The sequence below is a fragment of the Triticum dicoccoides genome, chromosome 3B, assembly GCF_002162155.2.
Source record: "Triticum dicoccoides isolate Atlit2015 ecotype Zavitan chromosome 3B, WEW_v2.0, whole genome shotgun sequence".
NCBI classification, from domain to species: Eukaryota; Viridiplantae; Streptophyta; class Magnoliopsida; order Poales; family Poaceae; genus Triticum; species Triticum dicoccoides.
Window position 1 is genome coordinate 731,256,736 of NC_041385.1, and position 18,021 is coordinate 731,274,756.

Below are 18,021 nucleotides of genomic sequence, written 5' to 3' on the forward strand. Positions count from 1 at the left end.
GCAACAAAGTGAAGGCAGAGCATCAGAAGCCAACCGGACTTCTCCAACCACTGCCAGTGTCACAATGGAAATGGGATGATGTCTGTATGGATTTCATCACAGAACTACCTAAGACTCGACGGGGCAATGATGCAATCTGGGTCATAGTGGATACATTAACCAAGGTAGCCCACTTTATTCCGATCAGAACCACATATCAAGAAGATGAACTTGCACAACTGTATGTATCCAGAATAGTCAGTCTGCATGGAGTACCCCGAACCATCACTTCTGACCGAGGTTCACTTTTTACCTCCGCTTTTTGGTCCCGTATCCATCAAGCCTTGGGGACAACATTGAGATACAGTACCGCTTATCATCCTCAGACTGATGGATAGACAGAACGGGTAAACCAAATACTCAAAGATATGCTGCGAGCCTGTGCTTTGGCCCAAGGACCAAAATGGGAAGACTGTTTGCCTTATGTTGAGTTCTGTTGTAACAATAGCTTCCAAACAAGTTTAAAGATGTCACCGTATGAGGCTTTGTATGGCTGTAAGTGTCGCACTCCTTTAAATTGGTCTCAAACTGGAGGTAGCCGTATTTTCAAAACGGATCTCATGCTGGAAGCCGAGAAGCAAGTCAAGGAAATCAGAGACAGATTGCAGTTGGCCAAATCTCTACAGAAGAGTTATTATGATGCAAAGCACCGACAGATCAGTTTTGAACCCGGAGAACATGTATACCTTCGAGTCACGCCTATGAAAGGAGTCAAGAGATTTCAGACTTGTGGAAAATTGGCACCCAGATTTATTGGTCCATTTCCCGTTATGTCATGAGTGGGTACTGTTGCTTATCAGTTGGAACTACCCCCTGAATTGTCGGACGTGCACAACGTGTTTCATGTTTCACAGTTACGGCGATGCATATTGCCGCCTGAGAAAAAGACTGATATGACAGAAATAGAGCTAGCAAAGGATTTAACATACGAAGAGAGGCTGGTTAGAATCTTGGATCAGATGGAAAGAGTCACTCGCAGTAAAGCAAGGAAGTTTTACAAAGTCCAACTGGAGCATCACACAAAGTCAGAATCAACATGGGAATCAGAAGAATTTCTAAGGGCACGTTATCCAGAATGGTTTTCCCAAGCAACCGAATCTCGAGGACGAGATTCATTCTAAGTGGGGGAGGTTTGTGACAGCCTGGTTTTTGCCCTTTTTCTTTGCCTGATTTTCAGTTGGTTTGAATTTGAGTTTGGAGCTTTTGAATCCTTTCATTTGGACTTAACCACCTGGGTACCCCTTGACTTTCACCCAAGTGCTTCATCTCCATCTCAAACCATCACTCCATCTCTGGTTCACCTCATAATATCATTTGGAATATTTTTGTTTAATGAAAAATATTCATTTTCCCTCCTAAACCCTAGCTAGCTCAATGTGCTCCAAAGCAACCCCAATTTTTCTTGCCCATAAAATCCTAAGAAAAATCCCAATTATTCTTTGAACCCTAGGGCACCTTTCTGAGCAAAAATAATTCATCACTTTTTGGAATATTTTGGCTATAGAAAATATTTTCATTTCTGGACAGAAATGGTAGTTTCTACAGCAACTACCACTTTACTTGCTCCATTGTAGCTGGTTTTTCTTGTGCATCTTCACCTTATTAAATGTTGGCTAGCCTCAAAAGCTCAGCCCTCAACTCCCAGTGGTTTAACCACAGTAAACCTTCAAAGTTACTGTCTAGAAACTTACCTGGAGTGTAAACTCATTTCTACTGCACCTGAAACCCAAACCAAGTGTGGTAACAGTCAAAACTACCAAGGACTACACGCCAGACATGAAGTTTGCACTTAGGTCGGCCTGAGGTCATAGTTCACGCGGTGACCGCGTTCGTCCAGGCGTGCTGGCATGCAAAACACGCGCTCTGGGTGCCGCCGAGCGCTCTGTTGCGTGCGTGCTCGCTACCCCGCCTGCCGAGCGTGCCAAACCACGCCACCATCACCGTCTCTACTCACTTAACTCCGCCCTGGCACTCGCCGACGCCGGAGCTCACCGTAGCAGGCATGGGCACGGTCCGGCCAACGCCACAGTGCACAGCGCACTGTGCTCGTCGTCTTCCTCTCGCCTCTGTGCTCATCCCCGTTCGCCCACAGTCCCCGCGTGAGCTACGTCTTCTTCCTCCTCTCTCACTGACACCGTTCGTCGCCGGGCACCGTGGCCAGGTGTCCGCCGGCGGATCTCGAACCCCCCTAGCCGCTCGCCTATAAATATGGCCACCCCAGCCTCCTTGAGCACCCCACCCCACTCCCATACACCCCACAAGCAAGTAGATAGCCATAGCCCACCTGGGCAAGCCGCGGGCCACCGTCCCCGAGCTTGAGCTCGCCGGCGATCCCCTCGGGTCGTCCCCGCAGCTCAAGCCCCTGCCAGGCCAGGGCAACCCAACCAGGTCCTCCGCCAATCTCCGGTGGTGCCGTTCCACCCGGTTGGAGCCCCTGGAGTCGCCTCTTGTCGCCGCCGTCTTCGTCTCCGGCGATCGCTGCTCTCTGCCTCCGCTGGAGAGGCTGATTCCGGCGCCGTCCGATCACCCCTAGCCATTCTACGGGTACGGGCAGGTGCGCCTCCGTCTCCTCTTTTTATCCCTCGCTCTCATTTTGGCCCAAGAGCCCTCGCCACCGGCGTGCGCTCCGGTGAAACCTCTCCGCTCTCTGTTTCCCTCTCCCCCTCCACCTCACCTGACTAGCGGGGCCCGCTAGTCAGCCACTCTGTATGCGCGCGAAGCGGTACGAGTGGTGGCGCCCTGGGCTTTTATGCCTTCGGCGTCACCCCCCAGTCTATTTATTGTTAATTCAAATTTCATTTAAATCCAGAGAACTTCAAACGGCCAAAACTTTTTAACCATAAGTAATGATTTGATTCTTTTTGCATTGTGTTCTTTGTCCAAAAATCTAGCAGCTCACCAAAGATGGGATTTTTCCCTGCTGTCTGGATTTTCTGGTGAATTTCAGAAGGTTTCTTGATGATTTCTTTTTGTGTTTTTATTTATTTTCAGAAGGTCAGGCTTGTCTTGAGGATCACTAGGAGGATTGTGAACCTCATCTGCACTAAGGCAAGCCACATCAACATTTTCATAGTGCCACTTCAATATTTTTGATTTTCTACTTGAACAAATGATTATTCATGCATTTAAATTATTAATATGATAATTATATTCTGTTAGATGCTTGTTAAAGTAGATATGATTGATTTACAGAAAGTTCGAAGTGAACTTGGTTGGTAAACTAGCAAGGATTTAGTTTTTGGGTGATGAAAGAATAATATGGCTATGGATATGAGTAATTAGTGGAATTACTTTCTTGCATGAGTAAAAATGATAAATTTGCTAGAAAAGTGATGTGAAGCATCCCTCGCTCATCCCCAGGGACGTACCTACATCTCCCTCAACACCACTTGGACCCTTGACAAGAGCTCGAGCAAAGGCTATCGAAGATAAGGTGAACTCGCTCCTCTCCGAACTCCCTCTCTCTACTCACGAGACATGGCTACTACCTCATGCGGAGACTCTGTGTGTGATCAGGTACTTGGAGGAGAGCCATGGGACAGCTACACTCAATGGCCAAGATGGCGAGGACACCAAGCGTGAAGATCAAGAGGAAGGACTGCTTTGGAAGCTACAGGCCCCGGACGACCGGCCAGGCACGGACGTCCGACCCTTGGAAGATGCTACAGCCGAGAGAAGAGAGGCAGGCCGGAGCTACATGCCTCGGACGACCGGCCCAGCCCGGACGACTGGCCACTCCCAGGCTCCAGACGACCGAGCCCTTACGGACGACCGTGCCAGCGACCACAGAACAGAATCTATGGACATCCGAGGAACCCTGGACGTCCGGGACCCCGCGAGCCTCCGGACGACCGGCGCCCCATGGACGTCCGGACCCTGGCTGCGTCCAGCTACGGGCTGAGGCCCATGTACCCCCTTCACTTCGCCCCTCTTTTGCACTATGACTATAAATAGACCACTCCCACCTCCTAGATAAGGTTAGCGTTGGTTTAGCTCATTTGAGATAGAGCATTGCTCATCTGTACCAGATCTACTCCTCGTGAGGGACCGCACCTCTTTGGAGAAGATCCACACAGATTCAAGACCTCCATCCGGAGAAGACAATCAAGACCTCCTCGTGGAGAAGAACGGTTACTCTTGTATCATCCCTTGTTGACTTTGGATCCCGTGTTACTTTGTGCCTCCATGATCTAGCACTTGTGTGATCATATTCGTGTCGGTTGAGTGTTCTCTTATTTTCCCCTCGTGATTTCCCTCGTGTTCTTCCGTGCGTTCTTCGTGTTCCTCGTAGGGATTCTCTCCAAACGTGAAAGATCGGCCCCTAGGGTTCAGCCCCACATCAGCTTGGTATCATGAGCCACGTTGATCACGTTTTTGGAGCCCCTACCCTTTGTTTTCTAGCTTGATTTTGTTGTTTTCTTCCTAAATCCGAAAATCCCCACAAAAAATAGCCCCAAATTTTTTTTTGTGATTTGTTGGTGAGTTGAAATTTTGTGGGATTTGGTCCATGGATTTGTGTTGCCACATGTGGATCTAGCTTTCCCCACCATCCCCACCCTTTTCCGTCCACAAATCCGCTTGATTTCGACTTCATCACTTCCTTCCACCCCAAAATCGTGCAGTTCATCCCATGCCCGATTTTTGTCCAGGACACGGACGACCGGACCCTGTCGGACGTCCAACCACCGGACGACCTTGATCATCGGGACGTCTGGGCAACTCTGACGAAACTGAATTTTGTTCAGTTCGGCTACCACCACATCCCCACCTTCCACCACATCTTCCAAACCCCATACCACCACAGCAACCCACATACACCAACATCATCCACCCATACCCCCTATGACGATTTTGCCACGTTTTGGTCTTTGAGATTTTGAGTTGTGATTCTCATGTCCTATCGTGTTTCGCTATATAGGTACGGTTCGACATCATCATCACCACGGCTCATCTTCGCAAAGGTCTCATCATCGCCAAGGACGGTAACCTCAACGACATCTTTGTCATACCTTGCAATTGCATTGATAACCACATGGCCTTACATTTGCGTAGCTTTCCCATCGAGACTAGCCATTGAGTATTGCCGGCAACGTGACTTGTGCACATTAGTGTTCATACTCCATAGCGTACATACCATATCATAGTGGTACATATCTTGGCATCACCTTTTGTGTCACAAGGTTTTCATCGCATACACAATTGCTATCTTGGTTCGTGAAGTTTTGCATGAGAAAAGAGCTCAAAAGTGAAAGAGCCACCCAAGCTTTTAAGCAAAGAGGAAAGATAAGCAAAGAGCTTATAAGCAAGAACCATAGCATCATACTACATTAAGATTGTCATATCCGATCATCTTGGATCATAGCACCGAAATACCATACATATAGCATACTTGGGATAGAGGTCGTTGCATTTTTGCCCAGTAGGTTGTGCACAAGTTTCGTATCCGCCTATTGTGCAATCGTGCTAGCGTCTCTTGTGTATTGTGCAACAAGAGCATTTTCGTGGATTCCACATTTTGGCTCATTTTTGGTTTGCAAAATCCCACTTATCTATTTGCGTGTGTGTTTCCATGTACCATTACTTGCTTGGTCTACTTGTTGCATTTGCAAATTTGTGAATGTTTTCCAACATTATTGAAGCTCACTTACAATTGCATCAAATTTTGTGCCACCATCCTAACCAAGCTCCACCATAAGCTTTTACTTGTGTAGGTGTGAGAACCGACAAGAATTGGTACCAATAGTGCTATTTCATTGTCCGCATTTGAGTGAACTTGATTCATCGTCAACATCGGTCAAGGTACAATTGGTATAAGTTCTTCTCCTTCTACCACTCACATTTTTGCTTCGAATGATGGATAGGCCAAGTACTTCTACCAACCCACTCTTCATCGAGCAAGACGACGACATGTCATCATTCGTCACCAAGAGCCACCTCTTCGGTGCACAACGAGCATTGCATCAAGAGCAACAAGCTATGACTGACCGCATCGACAACCTCGCCACCGACTTGCAACTCTCCGAGCAACGTACCAAGGACTACTTCGACAACAAGCTCGACGCTCACAAGCAATAGAATGATGCAAGGATGGACGAGATCTGCGCCTTGTTGGTGAACCGTCCTCCTTCTACATCTTCATACTCAAGACAGAGCCGCTCAAGTCGACACTCCGATGACACCTTCTCCGGCTCGAGTACACCGACATCGAATACTCTTCGACGAGCTGCGCGTCAAGACCGTAATGCATCTCACAATCCTCTACACGACAAGCATTCACAAGAGCAAGTCGACGAGCAAGTACTTCGTCCTCAACCACACCGAGTTGCATTTTCCCAAGCTCAAGAACGACAATGTCAACGTCGCTAAGAGGAAGAACGAGCGCGTCTACATCAAGAGGAACAAGACGCCGAGGCTCAACGTCTTCAACAACAACAACAACATGAAGCACAAGCTCTTGAGGCGCAACGTGCCCTTCAAGAATCAAGTCGAGCAATCGCCAACCGCAACCGAGACCGGCACAATCAAGAGGAAGCACTTGGAGAAGAAATCCAAGAGCGGAACTACCAACCGCGTGTGCAACTTCAAGTTCCTCAAGCTCCTCCACAAGCTCGACAAGCTCCTCCACAACCTCAAGTTCAACAAGAGCAAGTTGATCGTGGACTTCCTCCACGCCAAGAGCAACACGAGGATGATTACCCTCCACGTCAAGGGCATCATCATCACCATTGCCAACAACACAATGAAGAGCAACTCTATGGCAAGCTCAAATTCACAATGCCCAAGTTCAATGGAAGCAATGATCCCGAAGAGTACCTATCATGGGCATTGAAGGTCGACAAAATCTTTCGTTTGCACAACTATGAGGAAGAGAAGAAGATCGCTATGGCATCACTTGAGTTCCAAGACTATGTGCTCATATGGTGGGAACAAGTCCTTGAGTGTCGAGAAGCAAGAGGTGAACCACCAATCACCACTTGGGCTCAAATGAAGGATGTCATGCGAGCACGTTTTGTGCCCTCCTACTACAACCGCGATCTCTTCAAGAAGCTCCAACTCCTCAAGCAAGGAACAAAGAGTGTTGAAGAATACTACAAGGAAATGGAGATACCATGATTCGAGCCAATGTCACGGAAGATGATGAGCAAACTATGGCACACTTCTTGAATGGCCTAAATCATCCCATCAGGAAGATCGCCGACTTCCAACCCTACTCCAACCTCATTGAGCTAGTGCATCAAGCTACCAAGGTGGAACGTCAAGTGCAAGATGACTTCAAGTACGCCAAGTACTCATCCAAGAACTACGGCTTCTCCAACAACCAAGCTTCAACGACTCCTCCAACTTCTACCTCAACCAAGCCATCTACAAGCAATGACGACAAGTCAAGTTACAAGAAAACTTCGACAAGTTCAAGTCGTCCTCCTCCTACTACAAGCACCTTCAAGCCGTGCGCTTCATCATCTACTCCGACCAATGAGACCGTCAAGACAAGCTCCTTCAAGTGTTTCACTTGCGGCGGCCGAGGCCACAAGTCCTACGAATGCACAAACAAGCGCACCATGATAGTCAACAATGACGACACCTATGACTCCATGAGTGACGAGGAGATGGAAGCCCTTGAGCAAGTGGCCATGCACCGGAGCATGAACGAGGATGAAGATGATCAAGTCTTTTGTGATGAGGATTCGAGCCCCGCTCTCGTTGTCTCCAAAGTCTTGACTCTTCAACATCAACAAGAAGAAGACCAACGATGCCACATCTTCCACACAAAGGCCGGCATCAATGGAAAGTCCGTCAAGGTCATCATCGATGGAGGTAGTTGCCACAACTTGGCAAGTGAAGAACTATGCTCCAAGCTTCAATTGGTCAAGATGAAGCACCCACACCCATATAAAGTCCAATGGCTAAGTGACTCCGGCACTATACGAGTTGAGCATACGTTCCAAGTCTCCTTCAAAAATGGTGCATATGAGGACACTTTGGAGTGTGATGTCGTCCGGATGTCTATTTGCCACCTCCTTCTTGGTAGGCCATGGCAATTCGACCGTGGTGTCATCCACAATGGGCGTACCAATCACTATAGCTTCAAGATGAAAGGAAAGGAGTATGTGCTTCGACCTATGTCTCCTAGTCAAGTGATAGCCGACAAGCAAGCCACCCATTGTGGAGAGAAGAGCGAGAAAGTGATCCACCAAAAAGTGAGTGAGAGCCACAGGCCAAACTCGAGCGCCTCTTCGCCTAGAGAGAAAAACCTCGTCCTATTTGCCACCAAAAGTGAGATGAGAGAAGTGTGTGAGAACCCATCGAGCGTTATGCACTTTGTCCTTGTGTGCAAGGATGGGGACTCAAAAACTAACACCTCTCACGATCTACCTTTAGTGTTTCAATCTCTTTTGCAGGAATTCCAAGATGTTTTCTCCGATGAGCTACCTCCGGGTCTACCCCCTCTACGAGGCATTGAGCATCAAATCAACCTCATCCCCGGAGCACCCCTTCAAAACAAAGCTCCATACCACGTCAACCCCGAAGAAACTAAGGAGATCCAGTGGCAAGTACAACAACTAATCAACAACGGTCATGTACGTGAAAGCCTAAGTCCTTGTGTCGTTCCCGTTATACTTGTGCCCAAGCAAGACGGTAGTTTTCGCATGTGCTCGGATTGTAGACCTATCAATGATATTACCGTTCGTTATAGGCATCCCATTCCTCGCTTAGATTATATGCTTGATGAACTTAGCGGTGCCACCATTTTCTCAAAAATTGATCTTAAAAGTGGCTATTATCAAATCCGCATACAAGAAGGTGATGAATGGAAAACCGTTTTCAAAACCAAATTTGGGTTGTACGAGTGGTTGGTTATGCCTATGGGTTTGCCGGAAGCTCCCAGAACTTTCATGCGTCTTATGCATTTTGTGCTTCGACCTTATATTGGAGTTTTTGTTGTGGTTTACTTTGATGATATTCTTGTGTTTAGCAAATCCATGAAAGAACATCTAAAGCATGTTAGGGCTGTTTTGCAAACACTTCGCAAGGAACGTCTTCATGCCAACATGAAAAAGTGCATGTTTGGTGTTGACAAACTTGTTTTCTTGGGTTTCGTTGTCTCTTCCAAGGGTGTCCATGTTGATGAATCTAAAATTGAAGCAATTAAAACTTGGCCCCAACCCACCAATTTGCAACAAGTGCGTAGCTTTCTTGGCCTTGCGTGTTTTTATCGTCGCTTTGTGAAAGATTTTAGCACTATTGCCGCTCCTTTGCATGCCTTGAGTAAGAAGAATGCTCCTTTTGTTTGGGGATCTTTGCAATCCACCGCTTTTGATGATCTCAAGTCTTTGCTTACTCATGCTCCGATTCTTGCTTTACCCAACTTCGACAAAACTTTTGAGGTTCATTGTGATGCAAGTGGTACCGGAATTGGCGGAGTTTTGATGCAAGGAAAACGAGCCATTGCTTATTTTAGTGAAAAACTCTCCGGTGCTCAACTTAACTATCCCATCTATGACAAAGAATTGTATGCTTTAGTGCGTGTGCTACATGTTTGGGAACATTATCTTAGACCTCATGAGTTTGTCATCCATACCGATCATGAAATGCTTAAGTACTTAAAAGGTCAAACTAAGTTGAACAAGCGTCATGCCAAATGGAGTGAATTTATTGAATCTTTCCCCTATGTGATCAAGTACATTAAGGGTAAGGAAAATGTAGTTGCGGATGCACTTTCACGCATATGCACGCTTGTCACTAAACTTGAGTTGAATGTTATTGGTTTTGAGCACATTAAGGACTTGTATGCTAATGACCCATCTTTTGCTATTCCTTATGCTAAGTGTTTGACGCATGCATCTTGGGAACAATATTACATCAACGATGATTATCTTATGAGAGCTAACAAACTTTGCATTCCCGAGTCTTCTCTTCGTTTGCTACTTTTGCAAGAGGCTCATGGAGGCGGACTCATGGGACATTTTGGACATGACAAGACATTCGCCACCCTCTCCAAGAACTACTTTTGGCCCAAGATGTTCCGCGACGTCTCACGCTTCACCACCCGATGCTCTACATGTCGCAAAGCTAAGTCTAAAGCTCAATCCCATGGTCTTTACATGCCTCTTCCTATTCCTTATCAACCTTGGGAAGACATTAGCATGGATTTTGTACTTGGTTTGCCTAGAACTAAAAATGGAAAGGATTCCGTGTTTGTTGTTGTGGACAGATTTTCTAAGATGGCACATTTCATTCCTTGCAACAAGATAGATGATGCTTCACACATTGCGAATCTCTTTTGTAGGAAAATATTGCGACTCCATGGAGTACCAAAGACAATCGTCTCCGACCGCGACGTCAAGTTCTTGAGTTACTTTTGGAATACGCTATGCGCCAAGCTCGGAATCAAGCTCTTGTTCTCATCCGCATACCATCCTCAAACCGACGGCCAAACGGAGGTGACGAACCGTACGCTCTCCACTCTACTTTGCGTGTTGATCAAGAGGAACATCGAGGAGTGGGAGGCGTGTCTACCCACCGCTGAGTACGCCTACAACCATGCAAGACATTCGACTACCGGCAAGTCCCCCTTCGAGGCCGTCTACGGTTTCAACCCATTGTCCCCATTGGACATTCTGCCTCTTCCTCTACAAGAGGGCACCAACCTCGACGCAAGTGCACGTGCAAGCTACATCAAGAAGATGCATGAGGATACAAGGCACACCATCGAGCGGCAAGTACAACGACTAGCCACAAAGCTCAACGCCGACAAGCAACCCATGATCTACAACATTGGTGATCTCGTGTGGCTACACCTTCACAAGGACCGCTTCCCCAACGAACGCAAGTCCAAACTGCTACCTCGAGCCGATGGACCCTTCAAGGTGCTAGCACGCTACAATAACAACGCCTACAAGATCGACCTCCCATGAGGCAAGTACAACGTGAGCGACATCTTCAATGTCAAGGACCTCGCGCCATACCATGGTGATGAAACTTTCGATCCGAGGTCGGATCTTTCCCAAGGGGGGGAGATGATGTGGAGCATCCCTCTCTCATCCCCAGGGACATACCTACATATCCCTCAACACCACTTGGACCCATGACAAGAGCTCGAGCAAAGGCTATCGAAGATAAGGTGAACTCGCTCCTCTCCGAACTCCCTCTCTCTACTCACGAGACATGGCTACTACCTCACGTGGAGACTCTGTGTGTGATCAGGTACTTGGAGGAGAGCCACGGGATAGCTACACTCAATGGCCAAGATGGAGAGGACACCAAGTGTGAAGATCAAGAGGAAGGACTGCTTTGGAAGCTACAGGCCCCGGACGACCGGCCAGGCATGGACGTCCGACCCCTGGAAGATGCTACAGCCGAGAGAAGAGAGGCAGGCCGGAGCTACGGGCCTCGGACGACCAGCCCAGCCCGGACGACCGGCCACTCCTAGGCTCTGGACGACCGAGCCCTTACGGACGACCGTGCCAGCGACCATATAACAAAAATTAAGGAAATCCGAAGGCATCTGGACGACCGTGCCAGCGACCACAGAACAGAATCTGTGGACATCGGAGGAACCCCGGACGTCCGGGACACCGCGAGCCTCCGGACGACCGGTGCCCCACGGACGTCCGGACCCTGGTTGTGTCCAGCTGCGGGCTGAGGCCCATTTACCCCCTTCACTTCGCCCCTCTTTTGCACTATGACTATAAATAGACCACTCCCACCTCCTAGATAGGGTTAGCATTGGTTTAGCTCATTTAAGATAGAGCATTGCTCATCCGTACCAGATCTACTCCTCGTGAGGGACCAAACCTCTTTGGAGAAGATCCACCCGGATTCAAGACCTCCATCTGGAGATGACAATCAAGACCTCCTCACGGAGAAGAACGATTACTCTTGTATCGTCCCTTATTGACTTTGGATCCCGTGTTACTTTGTGCCTCGATGATCTAGCACTTGTGTGATCATATTCGTGTCGGTTGAGTGTTTCTGTTGTTTTCCCCTCGTGATTTCCCTCGTGTTCTTCCGCGTGTTCTTCGTGTTCCTCGTAGGGATTCTCTCCAAATGTGAAAGATTGGCCCCTAGGGTTCCGCCCCACATCAAAAAGATTCTGGTTGAAGTGAGGCTTGATCTTAACCAGAGAAGTATCTTGAGTTGTGGATGCTCAGTGTGAGCATAGTTGACTCAATCATTTCTGTTGATATGTGATGCATATGTTGGTGATGCATGTCATGGCATTATGACGTCGGTTATTTTCAATTTAAGTTGAACCTGATAATAACTCAACTTGAATATGTTGTTGACCGGGTCATGGTGCCGCTGAATCGAGTCCTTCCCAGTGCAGCCACATTTGCCGGTATGGGACGACCTTTATTCATTTCATTGTCATGCCTCTGGTCGGTGCCTCCAACTAGGGAAGGTTATGGGCATGTTGTACCCTGGCCCGGTAAGCAGGCATAACCTTGTGTGCTCGTTGTTAAGTTTTTGGTACCGAGTCCCCGTGTGGGATCGTTTGGCCACGACGGTGGTCGTTGTGTCTTTGGTAGACACGGGGCCACCCAGGACTAGCCCGATGGGGAGTGAGTCGGAGTGGCCGGGAGAGTGTCATGGCAATGGAGGGGTTCCGTCGGAATGCCATTGGTCCACCCGAATGGGAGTGCGAGACCATGGGTTCCGTGGTGTGGGTCCAGTGCGCTACCTCTGCAGAGTGTATTAATCTATCAATAGCCGAGTCCACGGTTAAGGACACGCTCGAAAGTAGGTCACACCACGGGTCAACATTTAATTAATCTTGCACACTAAGTATGAATTTTGCATTGTTGTTGGTGGCGGGAAGGCCATCGTGTGGATTTAGACCAGAAGTTGGTCATGGTTGTGATCGTCGTAAGGATCACGGGCCAAATATTGGTCGTGGTTGTGATCGCCATAAGGATCACAGGCCAAATATTGGTCGTGGTTGTGATCGCCATAAGGATCACGATTTGAGGCCAAATATTGGTCGTGGTTGTGATCGCCGTAAGGATCACGGTTTGAGGCCAAATATTGGTTGTGGTTGTGATCGCCGTAAGGATCACGAGATGTCTCTGGGTTGTCCCGTTTGTGATCCAGGAACGATCACGTTTGGTAAGCCAGCCCGAGGGACGATTATCACAAGAGCATGGTCACAACATGCTGGATATATTGTTGCATTATTAGGAATTGGTTAATTGTCATGATATTATTTGTCATTATGTTTATGCTTGTTGTGAGCTTGCAAGTACATTTAATGTACTGACCTAGCGTGTCATGCTAGATTTCAGGAAAGTTCCGTTGGAAAGGAGTGATGTCCGAGTCTAGAACGTGTCCACATCGGTGTCCATGTGCTATGGAGTTTCGCTACGACGTTGTTCCGCTGCCGTGTAGTTGTCGTGATCGAGGCCCCTTTATGTTCACTAAATAATGTACATATTGTTCAACCGCACCGTGTGTGCCGCTTGGCCTCGCCAACTATTGTAATATAAACTCTGATCCGCTAGCATCAATAAAGCAGTTGTTTTATGTACCAATGTTGTTGTGTGTTGCCAGAAGACAAGGTCTCTGGGCTGGCAATGCATGGTAAACCGGTTTCTCTGAGCCGGGTGCCACAGAAGCTCATTGCTTTCTTTAGTGAGAAGTTAAGTGAAGCTAGACAGAAATGGAGTACCTATCAGCAAGAATTATATGTTGTTTTCAGAGCGTTGAAAATTTGGGAAGTCTATTTGCTGCCTAAAGAGTTCATTATTTATAGCGACCATCAATCCTTGAAGCATTTTAGAAATCAAAAGCATGTTGACCACATGCTAGCAAGGTGGGCAGCATATCTGGAGAGGTTTAACTACCTCATCGTGCATAAATCTGGAATAACTAGCAGGGTGGCCGATGCTTTGAGTCGTCGTGCATGCCTCTTGACTTCTTTTGAAGCTGAACTTCCGGGCATGGGTCAAATAAAGGAGTTGTATGAGGGTGACAAAGACTTTGGCCATGTTTGGGTAAAGCATGCAAGGGGCCAACCATTAGGTGATGACTATTTGATGCCAGATGGATATCTCTTCAAAAATGAACGTTTGTGCATTCCAAGAAGTTCTTTACGTCACAAGCTGGTTAGAGAGCTCCATTCAAGTGATCTTAGTGGCCATGTTCGACGGGACAAGACTGTCGCTAGCCTAGAAGCTCGCTACTTTTGGCCACAACTAAAGAGAGATGCTGGAAAGTTTGTTCAGCGATGCCCTATATGTCAAACCTACAAAGGCCAAATCCAGAACACAGGGTTATACATGCCTTTGCCTGTTCCTGTTGCTCCATGGGAGGACATTTCTATGGACTTTGTCTTGGGCTTGCCAAGAACAAGACGAGGAAGTGATGCTGTATTTGTGGTCGTGGATAGATTCTCTAAGCTGGCTCATTTCATCCCATGCCGCAAGACAATGGATGCTCATCATGTGGCAAACCTATTCTTTCGAGAAGTGGCCAGACTTCATGGAGTTCTAAGGTCCATTGTCTCAGACCGTGATAACAAGTTTCTTGCTGCATTTTGGCTCACTTTATGAAAGCAATTCAACACTGAATTGAAATTTTCTAGCACTGCTCATCCACAAACAGATGGACAAACGGAAGTGGTGAAGAAGTTTTTGGGTAATTTGATCCGTTGAATATGTGGAGAAAAAAAGGGACAATGAGATTTGGCTTTATCTCTTGCATAATTCTCCTACAATAACTCCAAGCATAGATCCACAGGAAGGAGCCCTTTTTCCATTGTCTACACTAAAGTTCCAACACATGTGGTGGACCTGGTGACGCTACCATCAAAGGGAAACTCAAAATCAGCATTGTCCTTTGCTAATAATTACACCGAGTTATTTGAAGAGATTCGCGGCGCTCTGGAAGCACAAAATCAGAAACATAAACAACTTGTTGATTGCAAAAAGAGGCCAAAATTATTCCAAGTCGGTGATAAGGTGATGGTCTACCTTCGAAAAGAGAGGCTGCCTTTAGGTGTTAAAGGGAAACTTAGGCAGCGAAGGTATGGGCCCTTCTCTATCGTGAGGAAGATAAATGATAATGCTTATGTAATAGATCTTCCAAGTGACATGGGTATCTCCAACACTTTCAATGTTGCGGACTTGACTCTCTACCATCCAGAAGAAGCACTCTATGAAGATAACTCGAGGGCGGGTTCCAAACAACCAAGGGAGAATGATGAGGAACACTAGATGAGAAGAAAGAAAACACATGCCCGATATGTTTGGCTACTTCTAGATGCCTCCACTCTAGTGTAGTATTTCTTTCATTTTCCTTTCTATCCTACTTACTGTTTTCTAGAGTCTTCTAGTTGTGAGTAGCTATGAGTAGAATGGTGAAACTTACATAATGTTTTGTAGAGTATTCCAGCTATAAGTAGAAGTATGTGAAGGCTTCCCAAAGCCCTATAAATAGAGGTCCTCACCTCTACTTTGTACCAAGACTATGTATCCACTATCTATAATAGAACTTGTTGTTCTTATCTAAGATCTTGGGGTAGATCTTATGCCCTAGGAGTTTTGGATTGAACTCTTGCTGCCCTATCAGCCTATATTCGCCTCTAGAGCAATATCTAGCACATCATGTTGAAGTTGTTCCTTCAACACTTGTGCTGAACACATTGTAGCAGCAAGGTGGAGTTGCTCCTCCACAACCTTTGTGCTGCTTCAGAACCTTGTACAGAGAGAACTCAATCTGCTGCTCAAGATTGCTCACATCTTGCTATCATTTTTCATCTTTGTCATTTCATTGATGATTTTCTTCATGGAAAATGAAAGGAAGATTATTAGATAACACAAGTAAAAGTCAATGCTGTTATTTGGTTTACACTAAATTTGTGTACGTGCTGGACGTCCATCTCATCAAAGCAAGTGATGGGGGTTTTCAGGTATCTGTCAAAGATGTTTGCAATCCTGGTGAGGCAGATACAGAGTTTAAACACGGAAGTATGAAAAGCACAAATATTTATTCTGATTCTCTCAACCCCGAATCATGAAATCAACCATCCCGCCCCAATAAACGAAATAATAAGCAATCAGTAGCAACGTCCGTCACCGCAGCGGCGTTGACGCGGAGGCCGCAGCAGCCGAGGCAATAGGCAAGCACCAGGAGCACGAGGGTAGCAAGTCGACCTTGCACACATTGCACTGGAAGCACGTAAGATCTGTTCGTTGCTCAACGCCTGGCAGTTCGCGCCCGTCGTATCCAGGCCGCTCGCGGGGCTCTAGTAAACGTTGCGGCCACCGCCCTACGCTCAGTAGGTCGGTGGCTTGCAGCAGAGTAGAGCTCGGGTGGCCTTGGCCGACACAAGGTTCCTCGGGCTTGGAGGACGCGAGGTCGAGGAATGGATGCCGCTGGACAGCTCGAGGCGTCAACCACGACATAAGCCTGGCGCTCCGACGACCTGAACAGGCGCGAGCTCGAAGCGCCCCACCTTCCCATCCTCGAGAAGCAGCCCGACGGCGACGGCACAATGAACAGGAGATCGCACGGAGCAGGCACGCGAAGAAGCCGAAGCACGCGCAGAACGACCAACCCGAGAAAACGGGCGAGGATGGAAAAACGTAGACCGATCAGGCGAAACAGCAGAAGCAGCACCACGACACGAGCCACCATGATGACCAACCGTAATCCCACGCGAGCCACGAGGCCGGCCGGGACGGCGCAGACCATTACGACTGGATGAAGAAGCAACCATCGAATACCAACACAACAATGAAACCACAGGCAGTAGCATAAAAGGAGAAGCAGCCTATTTATAGCCCCGTAGCACGCAGGAGAACTCTAGGGCCCCGTAGCACGCAAGACGACTCTAGAAAACACAAGAAAATCGGCACCGACGGAAAAAGATGAGCAGCCTCTGGAGACAGCGAACAAAGCGGCACCGAGAAGACCATGCCGACTAAGAAAACAGGAAAAAATGCATGCAAAGCGGCACCGATTAGGCTAGTCATAGTGGAAGTAACATAGGTAGTAACATAGATGCCACATAAGCAAAAATATTGATGTGGCAAGTAGTTAATGAGGAGAGAGGCAAATAGAGTAACCTAATATGTTACCATCACATAGCGCTTTCCAATGCAAAATGAGTCTACAAGACAATGAATGAACATGTGTATGTTACTACACATATGACACTTCCCACTATAAGGGTGGTAACATAGAGTAGTAACGTATGCATGTTACTACTCTAAGTTACTCCCCACTATGACCAGCCTTAAAGGAAACAATACGGAGAACGACCACATCAGCATATGCCCCACATGCAATCAAAAAACGCTAAGCCAACCAAGGCGATCGTCACACCCATTCAAAAAATTTGAATCAAATAACTGAATACACAAGGCGTTTGTACACCGCCGTGTACCAAAAAATAGCACGCGCCACATTCAAAATTCACCATGGGTCATTTTCATCCAAGTGTATCAATATTAGAGCGTAAACTTTGCCGGATACAGAGGCTTGGGTATTATTGTTGGGAAGCAACAATAGCAGGCAAGATTGTGCTCTTTTGTAACCTGAATGTTGACTATCTATATCCACCAAGTGATGTGCTTGAGGTAAGAATAGTGAGGTCATAGGCCTTACAGACAGGAAAGAACAACACCTCGTCATTACTGGCAGAGTTTGACATGGCTGGCTTGGGGGGCTAAAATATAAATATTAACTTTTTTTGGGGGCAACAAAACACACCATCTTTTCCTAATCTAATCTCTCAGAAAAAATCTTCATGGATGTGCCAAACCTAGGGGCGCCTTGCCCACCAAGCACCCACCTATTCTGGAGCCGCCTGGGCATGGCCTACCTCCTCCGTTGCCGCCACGGCTGTGCCGGCCACCTTGCGGGTGCCTCGGCTTTTGCAACATTGCAGGACATGTGCGACCTATCGCGGAGCAATGCTAGACGTACGGGCGTTGTACGGAGGATTTACAGGCTCCTTGGCTGTGATTGGTTGGAATTTGA